The sequence below is a fragment of the Mauremys reevesii genome, linkage group 12 (genome assembly GCF_016161935.1).
Source record: "Mauremys reevesii isolate NIE-2019 linkage group 12, ASM1616193v1, whole genome shotgun sequence".
Lineage (NCBI taxonomy): Eukaryota > Metazoa > Chordata > Testudines > Geoemydidae > Mauremys > Mauremys reevesii.
This window is the reverse complement of record NC_052634.1, coordinates 38,636,069-38,653,147: the sequence shown is the minus strand read 5'-3', so window position 1 is coordinate 38,653,147 and position 17,079 is coordinate 38,636,069.

Genomic DNA, 17,079 nt, shown 5'->3' with positions numbered 1-17,079 from the left:
TACTTGGAAGAGCGAGAAGCTCAGGCTGAGACAGGAGAATTGACTTGTCTTAGGTCACACGGCCAGCCAGTGGCAGAGCTGGGAATAGGACCCAAGACCCCTGATTTTCAAACTAACCATCGGATCTTGAATTTCATCCATTGAATGACCTGAATAAAGTGCTCTCAGATGAGCTCCAGACCAACAGTGCACAGTAATTATTCAGCAAGTATTTGAGGAGAACTGCAATTTGAGGAGAATCATGACCTGCTCAGAGACCATTAATGCAGAGAAGCAGCAAAATTCAAACATATGACTGGTTATGACTTATTTCCTTGGTCTTAAAAGAGAACAACAAGGACCTGAGTCTCCTCCCTGTCAATAACCCCCTGCTCAGCCAATCAGGGTAGAGACTGAGGACGGGAAGCTGAGGGTTCTCAGCAGGGAGCCTAAAGGATGGTTCAGGTCACTGGTGGGGATCACTGCCTGAGCACTATTTCAGCCCCACATTTTTGGTGGACCTCCCACAGTGGGAGCTGCCAAACACTCCCCCGCAACACATACACATACCCCGCTCTTGGTGTTGGGAGGGAAACAGGTGAAAGGACAAAAGAAGCAAGAGAAGAGAAAGGAGGAAGGGATGGAGGAAAAGGTGAAACACAAAGGATAAACCCTAATGTCTCCAGTAATTCTAGGGGACAAAATCCCTGGTGCGGAATAAAATTCTGCCTCCTTAAGCTCGTGTTTTCCATGCTTAGATTTCATCACCAGATGGATCAGACTGAACAGGTTTCAAACCTCGAGGAGGCTCTTACCTTCTAAACAGGGACGGCTGGTCTCTAGTAAACTCCCTAAAAGGGAAGGAGAAAAGTCGAAAGAGGTTCCTCCTGGCGCTCAGGTACCTAAACCCGAATACTCTCTCAGTCCTCAAAGAGAGACCTGGAGAAGGAGACTGGCTGAAGCAAAGCCACAGGGGTCTCTGAGGTTTCCCTGGCCCCTCGCCCCTGTCCTGCCTGGCTGATGTCAGCATCTCTCTGTGAGGTCACCACCTCCCCACCACCTTTGACCAATAGTCTGAGGTCCTGCAAAAAGCCTTTGTGATGTCACTGCCACACCCCTCCCTTGCTGTGCTAATGTCCTGCCCCTGGCCAGGCACTTTGGAGGTTTGAGCTACTCCCTGTAGATCACCCCACTCAAGGAGCTGTTCCTTCTAGGCAGCAAGCCGGCTAGACAGGAAAACATCAGACGCTGCTCCCAATGCTACACTCAGTTTTTCAGAAATTAGTCGACTTTATGGCCAGAAGAGACCATTAGAGCATCTAATCTGACCCCCTGCATATCACAGGCCTCCTGTATGACACAAGAGCTACTTTTGGGGCAAACACATTCCAGAAAGGCAGCTAGTCTTCATTAAATGACATCAGGAGATGGAGAATCCACCACTTTCCTTGGTAGCTTGTTCCTGTGGTGAATCATCCTCACTGTTGAATATTTGTGCCTTAGTTGTAATATGAATTTGTCTCTTTTCACCGTCCAGCCATTGGGGCTTGTTAGGCCTTTCTCTGCTTTAATACCCAATCTTTTCTCTCCATTAAGGCCCTTCTACACCCCCCAGAGCCCAGACCCCACAGCCGGGGCCCCAGACACCCCCACAGCCCCAGCCAGGGTCCTGCCAGATCTTCCCTGGCCCCCAGGCCCCAGAGCCCCCCCAGCCCCAGGGAGAGCTGGACACTGGCGAAGGGGAGAGAAAATGGGGCACAATCGGGGGGGGGGGCAGGGAACTTCTCAGGGGTTGGGGAGGGGGTCACCCTGGGGCTGCTCGTGGCTCTAGGGAGAAAGGGGCGGGGTCCCCACGGGGCAGCGGTAAATCCGAGGGGGTCTCAGCCCCCCCCTTTCTCTCCCCGCTCCTCGGGGGTCACCGGCTCCCTCCCCCGGCCGTGTCCGGGCTGCACCGGCACTTCCCCCCCCCGCCCCTTTCCCACGGAGGGGCCGGACACGGGGGGGTTAATGAAGGTCTCTCTCGCCGCGATCTGCGCATGCCCAGAGCCCCAGCGGCACAAACCCTTCTCCGCCTCCCTCGCTGACGTCACTTCCGCTCCAGGGAGAGCCCGGAACTACATCTCCCAGCCTGCCCCGGGGCCGCGTCCGCCCTCTCCAGCCCGGGTGAGGGAGGGGTCAGCAGCTGGAACTGCGCATGCTCCGTGCGAGCCCGCTGGGGCGGAGAACAAAGCTGCTGCTGCCGCCTCCGTGTGAGCCGGTGAGTGAGAGACCCCGGGGGGGGGCGGGCACGTGACTCTGCCCCGGGGAACCTGGGAGAAGCCTCGGAGCCGCCTCGGCCCCAGGAGCCGCAGCAGGATCCGCCCCCCCCCCCCCGCCGGGTTGGGGGGGGGGGGGGAGAAGCCGGAGTTGCGGGGGGTGTTGAACTGTCTCTGGGCAGCCAAAGGGGAGTCGGGCGGGGGTTAATTGGCTCCTGTCCCTGTTGGCGCCTCTCGCCCCCCCCGGCACAGAGTCTCTCCGGTTCTGCCCCGTTTCTCTCCCGGGGTCTCGCTCGGGCTGTAACATCCGGGGAGATTCGCCCCCATCCGCTCTCTCGGCTCCCTGTCCCCCGGTCTCTCCACGAGTCTCCAATGTTCATTTAAAATCTCCCCGATGGGGTCCCCCCGTTTTACCTGCAGCGATTTGTCCTTGTCCGGTTGGGAAATTGTTGCCCCGGGTCAGTCCCCAGCACGTGCTGCCCCTGGCGGGGGTGAGATGCCGGTTCTCTGCCGGGGCGGGGGCGGGAGGGGCACGTGTCCCCCGTGGGGGCTGCCCGGACCCCGGTTTCCCAGTTACTGCCCCCAACTCCCAACACAGCCACCTGCCCATCCCCCACTGCTGCCCCCTTCCCTCCTCCAGGGACCTGCCACCTCCCCCCCCCCCTTTGCCCTCTTAAAGCAGCTCCTCACAGGGCTCCCTGCTGCCTGTGGGGGTGGGGGGAGCCATCACTTTGTGTATATGTATTGGATAGTAATATAAAATCCAGTCCAACAGTCCCCCTTTTCCCTCTAGTTATGTAGCAGTAATATAAAATCCCCTCAGATCTTGATGGTGTTCATAGACTATCAGGATTGGAAGGGACCTCAGGAGGAATCTAGTCCAACCCCCTGCTCAAAGCAAGAACAATCCCCAGATTTTTACCCCAGTTTCCTAAATGGCCCCCTTAAGGATTGAACTCACAACCCCGGGTTTAGCAGGGCAGTGCTCCAACCACTGAGCTATCCCTCCCCCCTCTCATGTTATCACTTGCGTAGTTTCTGATATGTATTCTCTGCAAATCTAAAAATTATCCTAAGCCCCACTTTTTCTCTAATTGTCTATTTCTAAATAACTATGGCCTGAGATTTTTCCCTGTCTCTTTAATTATAAAATACTAAGAAAATCTCAAATTTACACCTTTTCTCAGATTCCTGAACATGGATATAAAATATTGGCAAATGTTGCCCATTTTCTCTCTATTCAGTTATCAGATATTGATGTGAAACACTCAGATTTTACGTCGTATCAACACCTGATATAAAATCCTTCTGATTTTCCACTTTCCTCTCTAAACGGATTTAATACCCATCAAACCCAGAGGCCTCCCCCTGTTTGGGGGATCAGTGGTTCCCAGCTGGTAACAGGAGAGTAGGCTGGACCCTTTTCTTTTCTCCAGCTGGCACTGGGTGAGGAGGTCACTCTGAGTGCAGCGTGGGTCCAGAAGTATCCCAAAGCCCATGACAAATGGTCTCTGGGAGGGGTTGCTTCCCGCAGTGCGAAGATGTAGCTAGTGACAGGGCATGGACCTTTCTTGCCCTTCCATTCTCCTGTTAAAGCAGCACCGCCCAGGGATCCCTCTGCCCGTGTGACTGGCCAGCAGGAGGCAGTGATAACTTTCTATCCACTTAGCAGACACAGTGAGGTAACTGTTGCTGGGGTAGGGATGGGGTGTCTGTGTGGGGAGATTGCAGCTGGAGCTGAAGGGGCATTGTGGGAGGAGGCCTCTGGGTGACTGGGCAGGGGGTTCTGGAGGTTTGGGGGGGGGGGGGTTCTGATGTGCCCAGCCCTGAGGCTGTGGGTCCTGGAGGTGGGTAGCACTGGGGACTTGGTGCAGAGCAGTGAGGGTGGGCGTCTCTTGGGGAGGCAGGGCAGGGGGCTGGAGGGAGCCTAGTGCTGTGCCAGGGGCTCAGTCGTGCCCAATGCACAGAACTGGGTGGGGGAGTGCCAGGAGCTAGGTCGGGATGCCAGGCAAGCAGAGGGAGGGGTCCCATTGTAAAGCATCAGGGGGTCCCAGGCAAACGGCCTGGCAGGTCCTGCTGGAGGGCAGGTGGGGTCCTAGGCAGGCAGTAGGGGAATCCTGGGCAGGCAGTGAGGGACTGAATTCCCAGTGAGGGGTGCCCTGGGGGGGTGGGCCCGGGCGGGGGGGGGCTCTTGGTGGGGGGAACCTTTAGGATTCCCAGCCTGCCAGTGATGGTCTGGTGGGGCTTCTCTGGCCAGTGGGGTGCTGAGGGGTATCTGGAGTTCCTGTTCAGGGATTTTGGTGGTTGGGTCCCAGAGAATATCTGGTGGGACTCTGGCTGCGGGGTCTGGGCTCTGGGTACTGGGGGTGTCTGGGGGGCCCTGGATGGAGGCTCTGGGGGCTGCTACTAACCATGCTCCTTCTCTCTGATCAGCTTGTGCCAGAATCCTGACTCCAAGCACATCCCAGCATTCCCCAGCCAAGCCCAGTCACCATGATAACTTTCTAGCCACTTATCAAACATCTTGAAAACTCCAGGACCTTCCAGTTCCATTGGGAAAATTTGTGCCCCGAGTCCTTATACTAGATCTTGGGGGAGCGGCAGGTGGGAAGGGGGCTAGAAATGCCACACAATGGTCTCTTCCACAACATTCTGGACTCATTCATTCTGAAATCTGGTTTCATTGAGACCATTGTTAATCCAGAGTCACTGCATGGAAAGACAAGGAGTGACTCCAGATGGACAGTGGGGCAAATGAGATCAGCAGTTCTCCCTGTGAGGAGGGGCTCTCATTAGCTGCTCTCCCCAGAGAGCTAAAGGAGGGAAGCTGGCCAAACGCTCTGTCCCTCTCTGCCCGGGATATTTGGGTTCAGCTTCCTGGGTCAGACGCTGCAGCCTCCATTGTGATCTGGGAGACCAGGCTTAGCAGCTGCTGCTCCCCCAGCGGGGCTCTGTGCTGGGATGTGACCTTAATTAAAGCTGCTTCTCTGCCTGGCCCAGGTGATGACTTTCTCCAGCTGGTCCTAGCCCCTTGGGGCAGCCCTGGGCCCTGTTAATACAAATTCTACCACAGACTCCAGGTAACTGAAAGTCCTCTGGGAAAGTGCTGGGGACTGGCAAGAAAGTGACTCTTCACAAACAGCCTCTACTCCCATTAGCAATTGCCAGGAGCAAATCCAGCCATGGGAGAGCAAAGCCCCCAGGAATGGGACTTTCCCAGCCAGAGGGACAGGGAGAGAGGACAGGGGAAGGAGAGACTGAAAGGGGCAGTGGGAGAAATGAGTGGGGGGGAGAGATTTCCAGCTCTCTAGTGCACCCAGACACATGTATTGCAGCATTCCTGGGCAGAACCACTTTCCAGTGATCAAGAAAAGGATCAGACAGAGGAAAAGCTGGTTCTTGACTCCATATTCCCCCTGCTGGGGTGTGACTCCCGGGGGGTCAGTGTCCGAGGGAATCCCCCACAGTGACACCTTTGGTTCTGCTCTTTTCTAGCCTTGTGTTCAGAGACTTAGTTATGAGATTGGGAGAGGGAGAAGGAAGGTTAAAAATCTCTCTGTGGGCTTAGCCTGGCAGGAGGGGCCAGCTCCACACTGTAATAAAGAGATTGAGCATTTTCCCAGGATGGCAGAATCTAGTATGTCTGTCTGCAGGGAAAGGGCCTGGGGGAATCGTCCTGTGAAATTAACTAAAGCCTGTTCTGTAACCCCCACAACTGCCCTTCTCACCCTCCCAGGCTGCAGAATGACGTCCGTGTTTCACTCCAGCTCATCCTATCCTGCCATGGGACAGGGGAGAGAAATGGCTGCAGAGGAGCCTGTTCAGGTAGGGATTATCGGGGGGTTGCTGGTGGGTTCCTGCAGGAGGGAGAGGGACAGCAAATACACCGGAGATGGGAAGATTTGCACAGTCTGGTTTGGAGCCGGGCAGGAAATGCACAGGGTGGGGAAGGGAGGAGGACAGCTTGTGACATTCCTGCTGGGGGTATTTTAATAAATGGCCCAGATTCTAGGAACAGACCTATGAGATTAGGAGGTGAAAATACCCTAATTTGTGAAGCAGAAAATAACCCTCCTACCTGGGGTTAGGAAAACTGACCAGAATCCCAGTGCTGGAGCCTGACCTGACTAACCAGCGGCTGCTGTGAGATATGAAAGGGGCACCCACCAGTGAGGTTTAGGGGAGATTCCCCTCCCTTCATATCCAGCTCCTCAGAATGGGGAGGGTGTTGGGCTTCCTACCAGGGAGCTCTCCCTGGTCCCTGCTAGGGGCTCCATCTCCTGTATCGGTCTGTGGCTAGTAGGCTTGTGATGGATCTGCTGAGAGAGACAAGGGGCTCTTGCTTTGCCCCACTATCTGGGTGTTTCCAGTTTGCTCTGATGGGGGTGGGGGTGGGACTCTGACTGTGATCCACCCAGAGCTTGCATTTGATTGGCTTCTCTCCCCCACAAATAGTGGGGCTGTGAGTGGGGCAGCAGGTACTGAGTGTTGGACTCTTGCTCTTTCAGAGGCCAGTGACCTTTGAGGAGGTGGCTGTGTATTTCACCAGGGAAGAGTGGGCTCTGCTGGACCCTGCTCAGAGAGCCCTCTACAGAGACGTCATGCAGGAGAACTATGAGAATGTGACCTCGCTGGGTAAGGATTCCTGTCCCCTCAGTTCTTGGAAGGGGAAATGCAGAGAAAAGGTTCATGCCAGCCCCACAATGCCACCTCTGCTCTGTCCTGTCTCTGCATCACCCCAATATGCCAGTGACCCACACACTGCCACAGACCCTCCCCTGCTGCAGAACACAGGAACAGTATTGCACAGTGTCAAATATCTCCTGTTTGCATAAGTAAACTTCTTTGAGACGGGGCAACCACATCTGCATGCAGTATTATGCTCCTACAAAGCACATGGGATCTTTGTAGAGGAAGGTAAATACACAGCATTTATTGAGAATATAACAGTTAGCATATGCTTTTTAGTCACCCTTCCCGTGATGTTCATAGTTACCAGTCTCTTGTAGCTCGAGTCAATCTAATGGCCAGTTAGATTGAGCACGAGTGTGGGGCTGGGCTCTTGTCGGTCACGATCCAGTGCTCCTGGAGTGTGGCAAGACAAACCCAAAGTCCCAATGCCAAGCACCCTGGTTCTTATAGGCTTTTTTCCTTTGTTGAACTCTATGGATTTTGCTGTGTCAGTTTGTGATCGGTTACTTCTTAACTGGTGTAAACATTCCAGTGCACCTCCGAGAGGGTCAACCTGTCCTTTGTTCTGATTTAATCAATTGTCCTCAGGGGTGCCAGCCTTGACCTCAGGGTCATCAATCTGCCCTTCGTTATGGATGCACGTTGTTGATTCTTTGATGTCCTTTAAGTCTCTTGACTCCTTCTTCCTTGACTCTGGCTATAACAATGGCCTTTACACCTTCTCTTTTCCTGATGCATACATCCTCATTCACACAAACCCACTGAGAATACAAACAGTAGTATTTTATATCGAGCAAAAAGGCATTGCAAATGAAACCTTGCCTTCAATGTTTCTCTAATCTACTTAACATAGACACAATAGAGAATCCTGTCTCTTACTTACTAAACCTTAAAACAAAGACATGTAGATTTAACTAGAGTGCCTAATTTGTAATACATAGAGGAAACCATAGTAGACAGTGTAACTTATCCTAAAACAAAAGGTGACCATAATCAGTCAGAAGGATTGTTCTGGTCTGTCATTCCTTTCTGCTATTCAAACAGGGTGGCTGACAGGATGAAATCAAATCATACATTAAATTCTCACAGTACATTATAAAATCCAGCTCCTACAGCCGTATTCGAGATGTGGGTGCACCATAGATTTATATACAGGCAATATGATATTTTCTGTCTTTTCTATCCCTTGCTTAATGATTCCCAACATTCCGTTCGCTTTTTGCTGCTGCTGCACATTGAGTGGATGTTTTCGGAGAACTATCCATGACTCCAAGATCTCTCTCTTGAGTGGAAACAGCTAATTTAGACCTCATCATTTTATATGTCTAGTTGGGATTATGTTTTCCAATGGGCTGCACTATGTGCTATCCTGACATCTAGTACTGCTGAGATCCTGCATTCAGTACTGTCCCTGCCCTTCCTGTTCCCTTTCTCCACTGAACCCCACCAGCCCATGCTTCCTGTTCCCAGCTTCCCCAGGACTCTCTCTTTGTCTCTGGACCTCTCCATCAGCAAGAAGCAGTGGCAGGGAGACTTGCCCTCTCTCTGGAGTCTTGGATTTCTGGGACATGGATTTACTTTCTCTGTGTTTTGGGAGCCTCTTTGAAATTGAGTGTCTGTGACATTAGCCACAGTGCAATCTGGAGTGTTGAACAGCTGTGTCCCCTCAGTTCCCAAGGCTGGGGTGACTTTTACACTGTTTTTCTGTGAGAGCAGCCGCTCCTGGGCAGGTAACACACAGTCTCCAGCATGTAACTCGCTCCCAGCTACACAGTATTTAGTGCTGCTAGTCAGCGACTCATGAGTTACAGTGCAGCACAGGAAAACCCCAGAAAAGTCTCTGTTCCCAGACTTCCCCCAGAATTGTGCATCTTTCCCTGTCCAGCACACTACTGAACAAGGCAAGCTCATATGAAGTCTGTCATTTCATCAGTGGAAAATGACATGCACCAGCCTTATTATCCCATGTAGATGAGGGGACTCACCCCTGCGGCACCCCCTGCTGGTGACTTCTGGGAATTAGCTCATTCCAGCTCCAGCGCACCCTCTGCAGGCCGGTGATCCGCCTTTCCTCTGGCCCCCCGTGTCCCTCCCTGGACCTGGTGCCCCTTTACCCGGGGTGCTGCCCTCTGGCAGTAACCCCTCAGTCTTAGGGTCTCCTCTCCCCAGGGAACTCCCACCCACTATTCCCACCTCGGCTCAGTATAAGGCCAGTCATCGTCTAGCCCCACACCCTGGGGCAGACTGCAGGATCAGCCACTCATCACTGGCAAGGAGGGTTTGGACCTGCTGCCTTTGCCTACCGCTGGGCTGCCCTCTGCAACCCCCCAGTACCTATTGCCTTCTGCTAGGCCGCAGCCTGGGGCTTTCCAGGCTGGAGCTCCCCAGCTCCTCTGCCTTTCCCCAGCCCTGCTCCACTCAGGTACCCTGTGTCCAGCTCCCTGCAGCCAGGCCCATCTCCCTCTACAAACAGAGAGAGATTCTATCTGCCCCTGGCTTCTCTGCCTTTATAGGGCCAGCTGAGTCTGTTTGGGGCGTGGCCCCAGCTGCAGCCACTTCCCCCAATCAGCCCAGCCTAAAAGCTGCTTTCTCCAGCCACAGCCCCCTCCCAGGGCTGTTTTTAACCCTTCAGGGCAGGAGCGGGGGTCCACCCCGCTACATCCCAAATGCAGTTTCCAACACACTTTAATCCAAACACACTAGTTGGATAAAACAATAAAACAAGATTGTTAATTACCAAAAAATAAAAGATTTTAAGTGACTACAGGTAACGAGGCATAAAAGTCAGAATTGTTTACAAAAGAAATGCAGATAAAACACAAATATATTTGTTAGTCTCTGAGGTGCCACAAGTACTCCTGTTCTTTTTACAAACTAACATGTAGGTCAGGGGTAGGTAAACTACGGCCCGCAGGCCACATCTGTGCCGCGGGCCCAGCCTTCTCGGCCCCTGAGCTCCCGGATGGGGAGGCTCCCCTCTCCCTCTCCTCCCTTGCTGTTCCCTAACCCCCGCTGTCCCACTGCAGACTCAACATGCCGCACCACCAGCGCTCTGGCCCACCACTCCTGGGCAGTGCTGCAGCGGTGGGGCTGCGAGCTCCTACTGTTCTGAGTGGCATGGTAAGGGGGCTGGTCTGCGCGCTCCTGAGGGACCCTGTGTCTAGCTGCAGCAGGCCGCGTGGCTGTGGTAAGGGGGCCAGGGCCAGGGGGTTGGATAAGGGGCAGAGAGCCCTGGGGGGCAGTCAGGGGACAGGGAGCAGGGGACGGTTGGGCTGGCGGTCAGGGGATGGAGAACTGGGGGGTTGGATAGGCGTAGGAGTCCCGGGGTCTGTCGGGGGTGGGGGTGTGGATATGGGTTCATATCCAGGACCCCACCCCCTACCCAACCCCGCTGCTACCTGTCCCTTGACTGCCCTGACCTCTGTCCACCCCCCTGCCCACTGACAGACCCTTGGGACTCCCACACCTATCCAGCCCCCGTCCTCCCAGAACCTCCGCCCCATCCAACTGTCCCCTGACTGCCCCCTGGGACTCCCTGCCCCTTATCCAACGCCCCCACCTCCTTACCATGCTGCTCAGAGCAGCGTGTCTGGCAGCCACGTGGACCACGCAGAGCCAGACACACTGCCCCGCAGGAGCGCTGCCCGCATGGTGGTGTGGCTGCGGGGGAGGGGCTAGCCTCCCTAGCCAGGAGCTCAGGCACTGGGCAGGACGGTCCTGTCGGCTGGATGTGGCCCGTGGGCCGTAATTTGCCCATCCCTGATCAAGGGCATAAACCTATTGAGTCAGCAAGACATGCAGGGGTATGTCTGTGTGCTGAGACTTCCGAGGCTTTTCCATGCCCTGTGCTGTGAAGCTTGTGTTTGGGACACAGGTAGTACAAGCCACATGGCAAAAGGAATATAAAGGGCAGCTGCATCATCTCCATTTTGTCTTCAATCCCTCTTTCTACCTCTGGAGCAACTTCTCTACAAATTGAAGCCTGGAACAAAGGACTGAAAGACCCATCGAACTTGTGGATGTGTTCCAGACGGACTTTCAAGCCAGCAGCTCAACAATACTGCTAATAACCTGATATATAGATTTTGGAATGCATCTCACTGCTTTTCCATTTAACAACTTTTTCTGTGTCGTGTCCTGTCTTGTCTTTCCATGCTAAAGGATTGGCTGGCAGTGTGGTCTTTTGGGTAAGATCCAAACCTATAGTGATCTTGTAATGTGGCTGACCTTTTGGGGTCAGAAAAACATTTTGTATATGAGCAGAGTTTTTAAATAACCTCTCACTGTACTGGACCTAGGTGCTGATTGGGAGTCGGAGAACTGGAATGCAATAAAGGGGGCCGTGTGATTTCTTTTTTCAGCTTCTCGATAACCCGTGTGTGGGATCAGAAGCACAGTTTGTGACTGGTCGTTGAGTTTAACTTCAGTGTTAACCACCAGTTTTGGGAGCATCAGCTCTCCCTTTTTCATCCTGCCCTGACCCTGGCATTTTCAGTGTGGACTGCCCCAGGCACACCCGTCACACTAAGCACTGAAGTTAAATTAATAGAATGTTTTTTATGACAAAGTTATGAAATCAAGTGACCTCCTTTGTTTTCTTTCATCTGAGCAGGATTTCCAGTTTCCCAACCTGATGTGGTCTCCCAGCTGGAACAAGGGAAAGAGCCATGGGTCCCAGACCTCCAGGGTTCAGAGGAAAAAGAGATCCTGAGAGCTCCCTGCACAGGTGAGGAAATATTAAACCAACTCGGAATCTGTAAGTGCCTGAAGGAAACATCTGGGATGCCCTACAATGCCCTTGGAAGGTCTCTCAGTTCAGTATTGTCCCTAGCAGGGGTCGTATCCTGAGGGTAAATATAGCTCATGGCTTCCTGTAGACACTAGCAGACACCAGGCAGTAGCTTCCTCCCTTCCCCCTGTGAATTTGGATGGGATGTGAAGCCTGAATTGATCCCCTCCTCTCTCCTGTTTGGGGAAGAACTTGGGGGAGTTCAGTTCCTGATTTTTATTTGACTTCTCTCCAGTACTTGTATTGGTTTGGCCTTCCCCTTTCCATCCCTGTTTGAGGTTTCTGTCTCTATCACAGCAGGTGACGCAATGGTATGTGAGAAAGAGGAGCAGAATTCTCAGCAGGAAAATGTTGAGCAAGTGGATAAACACAGAGCATTATCACAAAGATCGAAAAGGAATGTGTCCTGGAGTCATAAGCAGGAAAAATCCCAGGACATTCAGCACAGACCAGAAGGAGAGCAGGGAAACCAGCCAGGGGAGAAAGTGGGTAAATGTATTTCCTGTCAGGAAACTCAGAAGGACCTCAAGGAAACCACAACACAACAGGAAATCCTCAGCAGAAAGAGAAAAAATACATGCAGTGAGTTTGGGGAAAACATATGTGATTACTCCATCCTTATAAAGCATCACAGAATCCACACAGGGAAGAGGCCCTATGAATGCAGTGAGTGTGGAAAATGCTTCCCTAGCAGCTCAGCCCTTATTAGACACCAGAGAATCCACACAGGGAAGAGGCCCTATGAATGCAGTGAGTGTGGAAAATGCTTCACTAGGAGCTCAGACCTTTCTCAACATCAGAGAATCCACACAGGGGAGAGGCCCTATGAATGCAGTGAGTGTGGGAAAAGCTTCACTCACAGCTCAGTCCTTATTAGACACCAGAGAATCCACACAGGGAAGAGGCCCTATGAATGCAGTGAGTGTGGCAAAAACTTCACTAGCAGCTCAAACCTTCTTACCCATCAGAGAATCCACACAGGGGAGAGGCCCTATGAATGCAGTGAGTGTGGAAAATGCTTCACTAGGAGCTCAGACCTTTCTCAACATCAGAGAATCCACACAGGGGAGAGGCCCTATGAATGCAGTGAGTGTGGGAAAACCTTCAGTCGCAGTTCACACCTTATTAGGCATCAAAGAATCCACACAGGGAAGAGGCCCTATGAATGCAGTGAGTGTGGAAAATGCTTCACTAGGAGCTCAGACCTTATTAGACATCAGAGAATCCAGACAGGGAAGAGGCCCTATGAATGCAGTGAGTGTGGAAAATGCTTCACTAGGAGCTCAGACCTTCTTACCCATCAGAGAATCCACACAGGGGAGAGGCCCTATGAATGCAGTGAGTGTGGAAAATGCTTCACTAGGAGCTCAGACCTTATTAAACATCAGAGAATCCACACAGGGGAGAGGCCCTATGAATGCAGTGAGTGTGGGAAAACCTTCAATTGCAGCTCAGACCTTATTAGGCATCAGAGAATCCACACAGGGGAGAGGCCCTATGAATGCAGTGAGTGCGGGAAAACCTTCTGTGGGCACTTAGCCCATGTTAGTCATCAGAGAATCTGCAAGGGAGATCAACAACATAAACACCTCTAGGGCTATCAATACTTTTTTTTCTCTAATAATTTTCCTGATTCCCACATAGTAACTTTTAAAGCTGTTTGAACTGTTTGCAGCATGGTTATCCCTCAGTTTGACCAGAGGAGTGGCCCATTTTTGCCTTTTGCAGTTTGCCCTGTTTTGAGGTGGACCCATTTGTCCTTTCTATCAACTCCATTATCCCATGAGTAATTCGAGTGTGCCCTTCCTATCAGGAACCAGGGAGCATCACATTTATACTATTCTTCCTATTTCAAAGTTATTGTTAGTCACCAGTGATACAGATTGTATCATTGCCACTTGTTCTCACGTTGCTCTGGGTTGTGCTGAAGAGCAGATATAATGGGAATTTTTCAAATTATAGTTAAATGAAGAGGAGCAGGGGCAGGAAAAAAAGTGTAATTTCAGCCTCTGAGACACTGGAAGGAGATGGGGAGACGCAGAGATTCCCTCCTTCCCCATCACTGCAGAACTGTTACCTTTTGTCTGAGCCATGCAGAGGTTATCATCATCACATTCTATCCATTCACTTCTCAAAGTGTCCTGTGAGGAACAGTTCTTAGCTGTCTGTGCTTGGAGATGATGCTTTGACTTCTTTAATCTTATCTCAGAGTCGCTCTGACTGGAGATGAAAGTGTCAAAGACCTGGAAGGGGAATTCAAATGGATCCCAAACACAGTGTGATCATTGGGAGTTTAAATCCCAGGTTCCATCTATTGGTAAAGCCACTTCTGGCAAGGTGTGAGTGGTTTTGTCCCAAATTATAGCAATGCTCGGATACTAAAAATTTTGTAAATAACATAACTGGCTATTGAGACAGTGCTGAGTGAAGTATGTTTGAATGGATCAGAGGAGAATGTGATGGGAGAATCTCTTGTCCTGATTCTGAATAATCAGATATAACCTGCTCTGGAATTTCACTTCACACTTTCATTGCCATGTATTCTAGCTCTCTGTGATGTGGGTTTCTATCTTTCCTGAAGGCTGTTTGGTCACTCAATTGGATAGTAGTTCAGTTTGATAGGATGTAGTGCAGATTTATAGGAGAATTTAAGACAAATGACTATTTGCTAAAGTCATCATTTCTCACTTCAGCTTTGCTTTTTCCCCATCCCTGCATGATGTCATGGAGAAGGTTGAGGTGCAGTTCTGTCTGCATTAGAGAACTCTCCAATTTACTGGACAGGCTAACAAAGAAACAGCAGTGATTTAAAATCTCTACTCAGAAATGGTGAACAACAGCAGAACCCCAACTAACTGAAGGAAGTGCATATGATCACTGTGTAGTTCAATTGTTTAAGTCAATATTGTCCCAGATGATCTGGGGAGAAAATTCCATGGTAAGTGATTTTTGAACTAGGCACAATGCCCAGGTATTTGGTTCCAAAGCCTTTGTAACCCAGGCCCTACAGAAGATCTTTCCTAGCTAATCTTATTGTATCGGAGATACTGCCCTTCATGATGCAGATGTTGAGGAAATAGAAGTGGAGTTTTGCTGAATTTATCCTTTGTAGGTGCTAAAAATGTATATCGAATCAAATCAGTTTTGGAAATCTAATAGCTGCAGAAAAATAACTATTTTTGAATAGAAACTCCAACTCTGGTCACTAATGAAGATTGTGATCCAGCCCTTTATCCAGTCCCTTGCCTGGAACTGTGCCACCAAATTAAAGAAAAGCTTGGCATGTTTTGGTAAGCCTCCATGTTTTGGTAAGCCTCACTAACACTGCTGAGATTTGGAGTGGTTTTGTAAAGGATTCTACTTCGGAGAAGTGTAAATTTACCCTACCCAAGGCCAAGGATTTGGAAAGAGCTGGGGCTGAAAGAGTCCACATCCCGTTCTTGGTTTCCACCCCAGTAAAGGAAGCTATGGTGACCAATGACCCAAGGAAAATTGTTTGTACAACTCCATTTCCTAGTTCAGTGTCACTGATTACAGTTCCAAAGGATGCCAGGTTACATTGAGAACAATCATCCTTTACCATTTGGATCCAAAGAGAGAGTGCTTCAAAGGACATTCCTTCCCCGTGGATCCCAAACTGGCTGCCTGATTGGGTAACAAGGACTTCAAGGCTGTAGAAATGATGGTAACCAATGAGGCAATGAATGTATCAGGCTCCAATTTCAGACTTCCGGATACTCGCATGTTGAGCCTTGATTCTATGGTTTTGTGTCTGATGCTCTGGCTACACAATAAAGCTGATGTTGGTGCAGCTGCACCAATGTAGCTGCGCTGCTGTAGCGCTGCTATTACAGACGCTTTCAGCCAATGGGAGAGATTTCTCTCATCGGACTTGATTAGTCCAACCCTCGCAAGCGGCAGTGGCTCTTTTGGCAGGAGAAGTTCTGCTGCTGATGTATAGCTATCTACACAGGGGGTTAGGGCTGTGTAACTACATTGCTCAGTGGTGTGGATTTTTCACACATCGGAGTAATATAGTTAACCGATAAATGTCTTTAGTGTAGACCAGACAGTTCTCTCTTGTGTTTTATGCATTTACATCACTTCTCTATCTTCTGTCACTTTGAAAGATTAAAAGTGTGACACGAGAGGTATTTTTCCTCATGATGCAAAGATTCCCACTTAGGAGACCCCTTCCACCAACACATACTGTAGAAGATCCTGAGATATCTGAACTCACAGAAGTGGTTGGGACAAACCACATCTTGAGCCAAGGTTCAGTTGTTGGCAATGGGCATTAGAAGAAAACTAACATATATGATAAGAATTTGTGATCTTTGAATATGTTTTTATCATCTATTAAAATGAGATTAGTGGTGAAGTTATTGGTTAAAGAAGAGACTAAATGTGTGATAATCTGAAGTATTTTGGAAAACTGAAAGTTGGTTTTCTTTGTTTTGTTTTGTTAGTCGTACAGGAAATGGTGGCTAATCTTGAAAAGTTAATTTGATTTAATTTACCCCCTGTAGTGTAAGGAGTTCTGGTGGAAAACCTCACTCCAAAGGTTGGGGTGGGAGAATGTGTGTGAGAAAGTGTGTATAAGAGAATATTGGCCCAGTATCGATTTTAATATTTTGTGTTTTCAAATAGAATTTATTTTGCTTAGTTTCAAAGTCAATTTCTATTCAAAGGAAAGCTACTTGAGGAGATATGTTGTATAAGTTTTTACCCACTTAGACTGTAAGGGTCACTGTCTTCCCCACTTCTCTAATTTGCAAAGGAAAGGCCTGACATCTGTCATAGGATGTGTCCAGCAGGTAGGCCAGCTGCACTCATCAACCATCAATATAAAGAACAAGACCGAAATCCATTGCCTTTCAGGTCAATAAGCCAGCTAAAGGCTGGTCGATGTAGAAAAGCTGTGTTGGCAGAGCCACATCTCTCAGGGGTGTGAAAAGTTCTCTCCACTGAGAGAAGTAGTTAATGTGACCTGAGCCCCAGTGTAGGCAGTGTTGGGTTGTCAGAAGAATATTTCCAGTGTTTGAAGTGTAGACACAGCCTTAACATCAATTCCAATTTTGACCCATCTCCCTATGTGTGAGAAAGTTACTCGTATGGAGGGCTGAGCCAGCTGTCCGCTCACCTGGTTCCTCAACTGTAGCTACAGCTCTTAGTGCCCATGAATGCAAAGACTGAGAGAAATGGAGAGTTCCAGCCATTGTCATTTTAGTATCTTATTGTTCCTCTCTCTCTTTTTTGTGCTGGCCTTTCTGTTCTATCAGGGGGTGACTGTATAGCTCAGTGCATCTGTGACAAAAGCTCATTGGTGCCAATTGGCAAAGGGGGTCACAGTTCTTCACAAGC